Below are 11,044 nucleotides of genomic sequence, written 5' to 3' on the forward strand. Positions count from 1 at the left end.
TAACTTTTTTCAAAAACAATTTGTGTATTAAAAGCAACTTTTTTTTTGCTGGATATGTATATTTGAAAAGAAAGATGCAGAAAGCGGGAAAAAGAATGGAAGCAAGATGGCGGCTACTCACCTCGGTTTAGAACGATAAGGCCCGCCCACCGATTGGTCGACCGTCAGGTCACCAAAGCGTATGATTGGTCAATCGTCCCGTCACTCGACTGTAGGAGGGCCCGCCCGCACGCACCAGGAACCTGGCGTACGAATGGTCGACCTCGACGTCACTCTATTGCTAATGAGCGGATAATGAGATGCTAATGAGTGGAATTTTGAACGTTTTTTGGATACCGCGGGCGCAATTTTTGTCTGGCCGAAACGTAAATACACTTACGACCGTTTTGGAATGGTAAGCTTTCTTTTGATGTCGCGCACGTGCAGGTACGCTCTATAACTTTCAAGTGTATAGCCGGACAGACGCACACCGAAGGACAGACAGACAGATAGACAGACAGACAGACAGATGTATCCGTTTATATATATAGATAGACTAGCTGGAGTGCCCGGCGGTGCCGAGGCTTTTTCGAGGGCATGTTGTTGTTGGAAGAGAGAGAGAGCGACTGGGGGGAAGAGAGAGAGCGACTGGGGGGAAGAGAGAGAGTGACTGGGGGGGAAGAGAGAGAGCAACTGGGGGGGAAGAGAGAGAGCGACTGGGGGGGAAGAGAGAGAGCGACTGGGGGGGGGGAAGAGAGAGAGAGAGCGACTGGGGGGGAAGAGAGAGAGAGAGCGACTGGGGGGGGAAGAGAGAGAGAGAGCGACGGGGGGGAAGAGAGAGAGAGCGACTGGGGGGGAAGAGAGAGAGAGCGACTGGCGGGGAAGAGAGAGAGAGAGCGACTGGGGGGGAAGAGAGAGAGAGAGCGACTGGGGGGGAAGAGAGAGCGAGAGCGACTGGGGGGAAGAGAGAGAAAGAGCGACTGGGGGGGAAGAGAGAGAGCGACTGGGGGGGAAGAGAGAGAGAGAGCGACTGGGGGGAAGAGAGAGAGAGCGACTGGGGGGGAAGTGAGAGAGAGAGAGTGACTGGGGGGAAAAGAGAGAGCGACTGGGGGGGAAGAGAGAGAGCGAATGGGGGAAAGAGATAGAGCGACTGGGGGGAAGAGAGAGAGCGACTGGGGGGAAGAGAGAGCGACTGGGGGGAAGAGAGAGAGCGACTGGGGGGAAGAGAGAGAGCGACGGGGGAAGGGGGAAGGAGGAGGTGGGGGGAGGAATGGAGGGGGGAGGAAAGGGGGAGGGGGAGGAGGGGGGAAGGGGGAAGAAGGGGGAGGGGGGAAGAAGGGGGAGGGGGGCAAGGGGGAGGGGGAGGGGGGCAAGGGGGAGGGGGAGGGGGGCAAGAAGGGGGGAGGGGGAGGGGGGGAAGATGGGGGAGGGGGGAAGAAGGGGGAGGGGGAAGGGGGAAGAGGGGGGAAGGGGGAAGAAGGGGGAGAGGGAAGGGGGGAGGGGAGAAGGGAAAGGGGGAAGAAGGGGGGGGGAGGGGGAAGAAGGGGGAGGGGGGAGATTAGGGGAGCGGGGAGGGGAGGGGGAAGAAGGGGAGGGGAAGGGGCAGAAGAGGAAGGGGGAAGAAGGGGAACGGGGGAGAGGGGAAGAAGGGGGAAGGGGGAGGGGGAAGAAGGGAGTGTGGAAGAAGGGGGAGGGGGAAGAAGGGGAGGGGGGTAGAAGGGGGGTAGAATGGGGAGGGGGGAGGGGTGTAGAAAGGGGAGGGGGGTAGAAGGGGGAGGGGCTCAGGAGGGGGAAGAAGGGGGAAGGGGGGAGGGGGAAAAAGGCGGAGAGGGGGAAGAAGGGGAGGGGGGAAGAAGGGGGAGGGCAGGGGGAGGGGAAGGGGTGAAGGAGGGGGGAGGGGGGAGGGGAGTGCCCTGTCAGCCCGAGCCCCGCCCCCCGCCTTGCCGAGCCCCGCCCCCGATATCCCGAGCCCTGCCCCCCGATCTCCTGAGCCCCGCCCCCGATCTCCCGAGCCCCACCCCCCCGCCCTCCTGAGCCCCGCCCCCGATCTCCCGAGCCCCGCCCCCCCGATCTCCCGAGGCCCGCCCCTCCCAGATCTCCCAAGCCGCGACCACCCCCGATCTCCCGAGCCCCGCCCCCCCCGATCTCCTGAGCCCCACGCCCCCCCCGATTTCCCGAGGCCCGATCTCCCGAGGCCCGCCCCCCCCGATCTCCCAAGCCCCGCTCCCCCCGATCTCCTGAGGCCTGCCTCCCCCGATCTCCCGAGGCCCGCCCCCCCCCGATCTCCCGAGGCCCGCCCCCCCCGATCTCCCGAGGCCCGCCCCCCCGATCTCCCGAGGCCGGCCCCCCCCGATCTCCCGAGGCCCGCCCCCCCGATCTCCCGAGACCCGTCCCCCCGATCGCCCGAGGCCACCCCCCGATCTCCCGAGGCCCCCCTGATGTCCAGAGGCCCGCCCCCCTCAATCTCCAGAGGCCCGCCCCCCCCGATCTCCCGAGCCCCGCCCCACCCGATCTCCCGAGGTCCGATCTCCCGAGGCCCGCCCCCCCCCCGATCTCCCGAGCCCCGCCCCCCACCCGAGCCGGCTTCAAGAGCAGAGAGAGAGACGCCGCCGCGCAACCTACCGCGTGAGGCCGGGCCGGACTCAAGTCGTGCACGCTGACTCCTGCCCCACCCGCCTTTACTAAGATGGCGGCGGTAGCGACGCTCGGCTGAGGCCCGCCCCACAGCCTTCACAAAGATGGCGGCGATCGGTGGCCGCTTGTTGACTGAGGCCGGGAGGTGCCTAGCTCGGGCGTGGGTGCGGAGGAGAGGCCGAGGCTTCGAGGCCTACAAAAACGGTGAAAGGTAGGAAAATTATAGAGGTTAGAGAAAAGATGTACAAATTAATTAACTTTTTTTAAAAACAATTTGTGTTTTAAAAGCAACTTTTTTTTTGCTGGAAATGTATATTTGAAAAGAAAGACACAGAAAGCGGGAAAAAGAATGGAAGCAAGATGGCGGCTACTCACCTCGGTTCAGAACGATAAGGCCCGCCCACACACGCACCGACCAAAGCGTAACAATGGTCAATCGTCCCGTCACTCGACTGTAGGAGGGCCCGCCCGCACGCGCCAGGAACCCAGCGTACGATTGGTCGACCTCGACGTCACTCTATTGCTAATGAGCGGATAATGAGATGCTAATGAGTGGAATTTGAACGTTTTTTGGATACCGCGGGCGCAATTTTTGCCCGGCCGAAACATAAATACGCTTACGACCGTTTTGGAATGGTAAGCTTTCTTTTGATGAAACGCACGTGTAGGTACGCTCTATAACTTTCGAGTGTATAGCCGGCCAGACGCACACCGAAGGACAGACAGACAGACAGACAGACAGACAGATGTATCCGTTTATATATATAAGATAGATTAGCAGTGACATATTTTGGAAGGGTCAGTCTGATTTTAATGAGGTACAAAAGCAGTGGCCCCGATAGTAACACCTGAGACAGCTTGGGAGCAAGGAGGGTATGATATCGCGTGTGGGAACCCAGAAGTAAGTTCAAGCGCGTCTGTCAGTGGCTTTATAACTCAGCTAGCTCATTAGCATTTTACTTCCGGGTCTGCCGTCCAATGCGCGGCAGTGGGTGCGATGAGGACCCAAATACGCAATCTCAACTCTAGTATTAAAAGAGCCAGTCCAAAGATAGGATTTGGAGGCATTGACATTTGAAACAAGACAAGACAAGGTGTGACAATGGACTCCAGTCAAGCAAAGGCTGTACCACGGTTCACTAACGCCTCCCGTGATGTGCTGCTGGGGTCAGTGAAGAGTCGGAGACAGATACTGTTCCCCAGCAATGAGAGAAAGAAACCTGCTGCTGACACCAAGAAGGCATGGCTGGAGGTGGCCGAGCAGGACAGCAGCAGGAGCATAGTGCCACGCTCATGGATTCGGTGCAAGAAGCGCCTTAATGACCTAACCAGGTACAGTTAGTACAGTTAGTACAGTTGCATATTCACTTACATTCTGTTGTGCACATCACCCCACCCCCTCACTTTGCCTTGTCAAGCCTACTCCATCACTTCACTGCTAATGGCTAGTTACCTTGCTTGCAGGCCCACCCATCCTTTCCAACTCCCTTTCAAAATTATTTATGGAATCAGCTTCCACCACCTTTTCAGGTGTACAGCGTATCCAGATCCCGACAACTCTCTGAGTGCAAAGTTTTCTCCTCATCTCCCCTCTAGATCTTTTGCCAATAATTTTAAATCCATGACCTCTAGTTACTGACCCACTCAGCCAGAGGGAATCGTTTTTCTCTATCTACTCTATCAAAACCTCTCATCATCTTGAAAACGTCTATTAGGTCACATTGGTTTGACTCAACCCCCTCAATTGCAGTTGTGTTCTCAGCTTGCCTTCATTGGCGAGTTTCAGGAAGCCTGGGAAACCCACGGGTGTGGTGTTAAATTTAAAAGTCAGTTGAAATATCGCTCCAATTGAGCGATTAACATATGTTAATAGGCAACCCACCTCTCCCGAGGGGGGCTGTGCAATCAGCCTAACACGCTGGAGTTAAACGCGGAAGTCGGTGGCTTGGAGCCAGCTGCCCGATGCACTCGTGTTTTTTGCGAGTTTTAACTCTACACCCAACACCCAAAACCCACGCGCATCCTACCAGGTTAAAATTCCCCCGTGTCTGAAAGGACAATTTTAACACCATCGAACTCGGCACAAACGAGGCGGGTGCACTGTTAAACTTGCTTAGGAGGAATTACCGCTCCGTTTTCATTGCTTTCAATTGACTGCCATTTTAACTGCGCAGTTTTTATAATTTGACTGAGGCACACCGCCAGGGACAGATAGGGTCCTATGATGTCATTAGGATCCCAATGTGTTTTTCAGCTGAAATTGCAGAAGTCCCGCCCTGTACCCAACCCACTAGTAAAACCCAGGGCCACTCAGAGCCACTGGAAGCACTATTTAAAGTGCCACTCAGTTTCAGGCAATTGGCCATTTGGAGGAGAGGTTTCATCTTCCAGATTGCTTTTTACTGAGATTTCGTGCTTTACGTACCCTCATTAAGCTCTCACAGCTTAATCGTGGGTGCTATTATAGCCACTTTGATTTGAATTGAGGAAGTGATGGAGCAAAAGGAGCAGCATCGGCAACCAGCACGAGCAGCATCTGGGCCTATTAGAAGCCAGCAAGTCAGCGGTGGAGCTGCTTGTAAGAGGCCCTCCCTAGCACAGTCTATAGGCCAAGAATCAGCTTTCTCAATCTATCTGAGGAGCAGTGCATCAGGAGGCTGCACTTCTCCAGGGAAGCTGTTGCAGACCTCTGCAGCCCCCTGCAACAAGACCTGCTGCCTGCTGGACTAGGGGGTCATGCTTTTCAAATGGCAGTCAAATTTACCACAGGCTCCTTCCAGGCTGATATTGAGGACATCTCTCACATATCCCAGTCTGCAGTACATAGCTGCATCAAGCAGATCATCAATGCTCTGATCGATCGGGCAAACCAGTACATCTTTTTCTCCATTGATGTCAACAGGAAAGTGCTCAAGGATTTGCAGCAGTGCTGGTTTCCTTTGAATCTAAGGCTTGACTGAACATATGCTGCCATCAAGGCACTAGAAGGCCAGCCAACAGCCTTTATAAATACAGAGGGCTACCCGTAAATTAAGGTGCAGCTCATCTCTGATCACAGAAACAGGATAATGCAAGCTTGTGCAAGGTTTCCAGGCAGCTGACACAATGGGCTTGAATTTCATCGGGCCATTGAGGCGGGATTGGAGGCGTGTGGGGGGTTAAAATTGCAAAACTGGCGGGCAGGCCCAACCCCGCCTCCATCCTGCCTCCAAGCAATTTTCATTAAATTGTGTCTAATGGTCCCGTCTCCGTCCCACCTCCAAGAGGCGGGATAGGCCGTTAAGGCCCTTAACAAGCACTAAATTGCCTCTATAATGCCATTTTGATAGGCCTTTGTGATTTTAACCCTTTTCATACATGAAGCACGCTTGTTCTGAAACACGACGGTGAAACCTGACGGTAGCACAATTGGACTGCTGACTATCGGCTGCAGCTCAACCATTAAATAGGAGATTTGATCAGCCATCATTTGCAGGTGGCAGGACTTTGTTGTCTCAGGTCTGGGGGAACTTTTAGAAGGCATAACCACAGCTGTGGAAGTTTGGAGCCTGACACCCATCTTCAGTGTGACCTCCTGGGAAATCCCTCTCGCCATCTTGACTGAGCGCTTCCTCAAATGAGGCATATACCAGAAGCATGGGAACCATTTATTTCCTTCCCTTCTGGGCATCAGATGAGGACAAAGACCAGCCACAGCACCAGCAGAACCAGGAACAACAGCAAGCACCAACATCAGCAGCAACAACAGGCGCGCCAAGCTTCTGCTCACCTGCATGAAGCTGCACAGGCCAGAAGGCGCCAGCGCGCAACCACATTGCTGCCCGGGATGCAAGGAATGCACTCCTCTTGACAGGTTTGCTTAGCCTAGCCAATCAAGCACTTTTGCCTCGCAGCTTCTTACCAGAGCATCGACAATGGCCAAGAACCAGCAGACTCCAAGCAGTCTGACCACCATACTGACAATTGCAAGTAATCCTAAGCCCTCAATGTGGAAGTCCCATTAGCAAAATCACACACGCCACAACTGCAGCAGTAGCCATCAGATTTTTTAGTTACAGTAACCATTTGATGGCTTTTTAACATCAAATTTTACCCAAGTTGTAGTGTATGTAACCGTTCCACCTTTAAGAGAACTATTTTAAGGGTTGCACTACTTTATCTTGGCTGCTGTATACTGTAATACCGGTGGTGACCACACCGGTATATAAGTGCTGTGTAAGGATTTATTGGGCAGTTCCGCCCTGACCTTCGACTAGTAAAGACCTGTTAAAATTTACTCTTGTGGTCTGTGTAATAATTCTCATTATAACACACAGACTTAACACAAGTGACTACCCTTGTGACTACTTGTGCAGTATCTTTCTCTTACACGTGCTCCTACGTGGTGCTTCCCCTATGGCTTCAGCAGATGTGGAGGCCCCTTGCTCAGTTTCTTGCTGCTCCTGTCTCGACACCTTTGGCGGGCGTCCTCTGGGGTTGCGAACCTGTGAAGGCTCGCCAACAGTCTGCTGCTCCTGCGACTGTGCAGGGGTTGAGACGTCGATCTCAGTTGGGTGTGGACTCTGGTGGGGCTCTGACCGAGGGCTCTGCAGCGGCATGGAAGTGTGAGCACTTGGAGAGGAGCCCCCACTTCCTTGATGTCTGCCACCAACTTCCCTCTCATGGGTCAGGTCCCCCTCAGCGCTTGCAAGTGGCTTGAGAGCACCTTGCTGCACATCAGGGGGGCCATGGGGACCCATATCTGCACAGGCAGTCCTACTCAGAAGGACATCCATCAAGGTCTGGTTTCTCTGTTTAATAGATGACCATCGTTCCTCCAGAGATGTCATTCTATTCAGAACACTCACCATGTTGTCTCCACTCTGGCGACTTATCACCTCCATGGAGGTTGCCATCCTTTCCATGGTGATGCGTTCATGCACCAATGACTACACAAAGGCTCTGCTCATGTTCGCAATGGACTCCTCCATTCGCTCCACACTCGCAGCGACCCTGGAGACAAAACCTACCAGAGACTCCTGCATCTGGTCCTGGAGTTCCAGCACCGCTGATCTTCTGGATGGACCCAGAGGCAGAGGGTCGACATGCAGCTGAGCCAAGCTGGGAGAGTCCTGCGCCCTCCAACTAGGACTCTCCACTGCTGTCCCTGTCTCCACCATCTGCTGATGCTCACTTATGAGCTGTGATACATCAGGTGACAACTCTACTCTATGTCCCGAAGGTCCCACCGAGGTGTGAGTGTCTGCGCTGGTGCAGGGTGCGCTTAATTCTGCTGATGCTGCACCCTCAGAGGTTGCAGCTTCCTCTGAGGAGTCTGGATGCTCAGGCTCTTCCTCCTGGCTAGTGGGGACGGGTGCTTGCGATGGTCCTGTGGGAGAGTAAAGGATAGAGTCAGAGATGTGATGCCAAGTTTACATGCTGATGCGCCATTAATTACTCAAAAGACTGAGGTTAAGCGAGTAACTAACAGGCTTTTATTAACAAGAGAATGAAGGTGTGCCTCGAGTGGTCGACCAGTCCAGAATACAGAGGGACTGTGGAGCAGTCACCTTTATACCTGGACTCGTGGGAGGAGTCAGCCGAGGCATGTACAGACATGTACACAGTGGAATACAAACACCCACACAGGCAGGTATAACAGTGGTTTACCACATTCACCCCTTGTTTAAAAATGAGTCCGGCGGGGTGAAGTGTATTAAAAGTTTGTGTATTGGAGTCTCTCCGGAGGTCTTGTCTGCCGCTGTGATCGACGTGGCGACGGCAGGGGTCGTGAAGCTTCCGGCGTCGAGTCCCGCGTAGGCTGGGGCACTGGTGTGTAGTCCTCGTGGGTGTCGAGCTGGTCGCGGGGCCCAGGCGTGCCGTCTGCTGGGGTTGGATATTGGATCGTGGGGGGGGGTGGTAGTGGGTAGTGGGTTACTGGGGCCCCCGAGGGTGCGAGGTCTCGTATGGAGACTGTGTCCTCCCGCCTGTCCGGGTACGCAATGTAAGCATACTGGGGGTTGGCATGGAGGAGGTCGACCCTCTCGACCAGGGGGTCCGTTTTATGGGTCCTCACGTGTCTTCTCAGTAGGACCGGTCCTGGGGACGTCAGCCATGGCGGTAGCGATGTCCCCGATGTGGACTTCCTTGGGAAGACAAACATTTTCTCATGAGGGGTGGCGTTAGTGGCAGTGCAGAGCAGTGACTGAATAGAGTGGAGCGCATCGGGGAGCACATCCTGCCAGCGGGAGGTCGGAAGGCCCCTAGACTTTAAGGCTAGCAGGGCGGCCTTCCAAACTGTCGCATTCTCTCTTTCCACCTGTCCGTTCCCCCGGGGGTTGTAACTGGTGGTCCTGCTTGTGGCAATACCCCTAGCGAGCAGGTACTGGCGGAGTTCGTCGCTCATAAACGATGAGCCCCGGTCGCTATGGATATAGCTGGGGAAACCGAACAGGGTGAAGAGGTCGTTCAGACATTTAATGACCCGTGGCACTGGTCATGTCCGGGCAGGGGATGGCGAACGGGAAACGGGAGTACTCATCAATAATGTTGAGGAAGTACACATTGCGGTCGGAGGAGGGGAGAGGCCCTTTAAAATCAACGCTCAGGCGCTCGAAGGGGCGAGTGGCTTTTATCAGGTGAGCCCTGTGGTAGCGGCCAGGGCAAAGTCAGACGCGTCGCTTTCCACCTGGAAGGGGATGGATTCGTCCACTGCGTGCATGGTGGCTTTGGCAATGTCCTCCTTGATACGGTGGAAGGCTAAGCGGGCCTCTGCCGTCAAGGGAAAAGAGGTGGACTTGATCAGCGGACGGGCCTTGTCCGCATAGTAGGGGACCCACTGGGCGTAATAGGAGAAAAACCCTAGGCACCTCTTCAGGGCCTTGAGGCAGTGGGGCAGTGGGAGTTCCATAAGGGGACGCATCCGGTCGGGGTCGGGACTGATGACTCCGTGTTCCACAACACAGCCAAGGATGGCGAGGCGGGTTGTGCGGAATATGCACTTCTCCTTGTTATACGTCAGGTTCAGGAGTTGGGCGGTGCAGAGGAATTTTTCGAGGTTTGCGTCATGGTCCTGCAAGTCATGGCCGCAGATGGTCACATTTTCCAGATATGGGAAAGTGGCCTGCAACGCATTTTGATCGACCATCCGGTCCATCTCCCTTTGGAAGACGGAGACCCCGTTGGTGACGCCAAAGGGAACCCTAAGGAAGTGATAGAGGCGGCCGTTTGCCTCAAAGGCAGTATACTGGCGGTCCTCAGGGCGGATAGGGAGCTGGTGGTACGCTGATTTCAGGTCAATGGTCGAGAAGACGTGATACTGCGCGATCTGGTTGACCATATCAGCTATGCGGGGGAGTGGGTAAGCGTCCAGCAGGGTGTAGCGATTTAATGTCTAGCTGTAGTCGATGACCAGGCGCTGCTTCTCGCCGGTCTTAACGACCACAACCTGGGCTCACCAGGGGCTGGTGCTGCCCTCAATAATCCCCTCCTTCAGGAGCCGCTCCACTTCGGTTTTAATGAAAACCCTGTCCCCGGCACTGTATCGCCTGCTCTTTGTGGTGATGGGCTTACAGTCGGGGGTGAGGTTAGCAAACAGTGGCGGGGGGGGGTGACTCTGAGTGTGGAGAAGTTGCACCTGGTGCACGGCGGGCAATTTGGAAGCTGCTGGCTGCGGACTGTGAGTGGGGGGAGGGGTCCACCGTACGCCATCGTAACACTTTTAAGGTGGCATGAAAATCTAACCCCAGTAGAACGGCAGCGCAGAGGTGGGGCAGGACCAGAAGTTTAAAATTATCGTACACAGTCCCGTCTACTAAGAGTGTCACCACGCAGTAGCCGCCAATGTCCGCCGACTGGGACTCGGAGGCCATAGAAATCCGCTGGTGCGCAGGCAGGACTGGGAGAGAGCAACGCCGCACCGTGTCGGGGTGGATGAAGCTCTCCGTGCTCCCAGAGTCAAAAAGGCAGGTTGTTTCGTGACCATTTACCTTAATGTCCATTGTGGACCGGGCCAGTTGGTGCGGTCTCGCTTGGTCCAGCGTAACGGAGGCCAGCGTAGGGGTCGGTGTGTCGTTGCGGGTATCAGATGAGGCGGTGTTGGGGGCCTGCTGCGTCCCGGCTGGCGTCCAAGATGGCGGCGTCCATGATCCCCATGTGGCTGGAGGCGTCCAAAATGGCTGCTGTTCCGGTGGTTCGCACATGGCTGGGGAGGCCCAAGATGGCGGCCCGCACGGCCCACACGCGGCACTGCTGGGGTTCGGGGTGGCTTTGGCCCTGCAGACGCTGGCGTAGTGTCCCTTCTTCCCGGAGCCCGAGCAGATCGCATTTTTCGCCGGGCAGCGCGCTCTGGGGTGTTTGGCCTGGCCACAGAAGTCGCATTTCTGGCCTTGGGACACTGCTGCGGTAGTTGGGCCGTTGCTGGGATGTGGCTGGGGTGGCACGGCGCTATGAG

The sequence above is a fragment of the Somniosus microcephalus genome, chromosome 1 (assembly GCF_052327205.1).
Source record: "Somniosus microcephalus isolate GS21.2 chromosome 1, FLI_Smic_1.0, whole genome shotgun sequence".
Classification (NCBI taxonomy): Eukaryota; Metazoa; Chordata; class Chondrichthyes; order Squaliformes; family Somniosidae; genus Somniosus; species Somniosus microcephalus.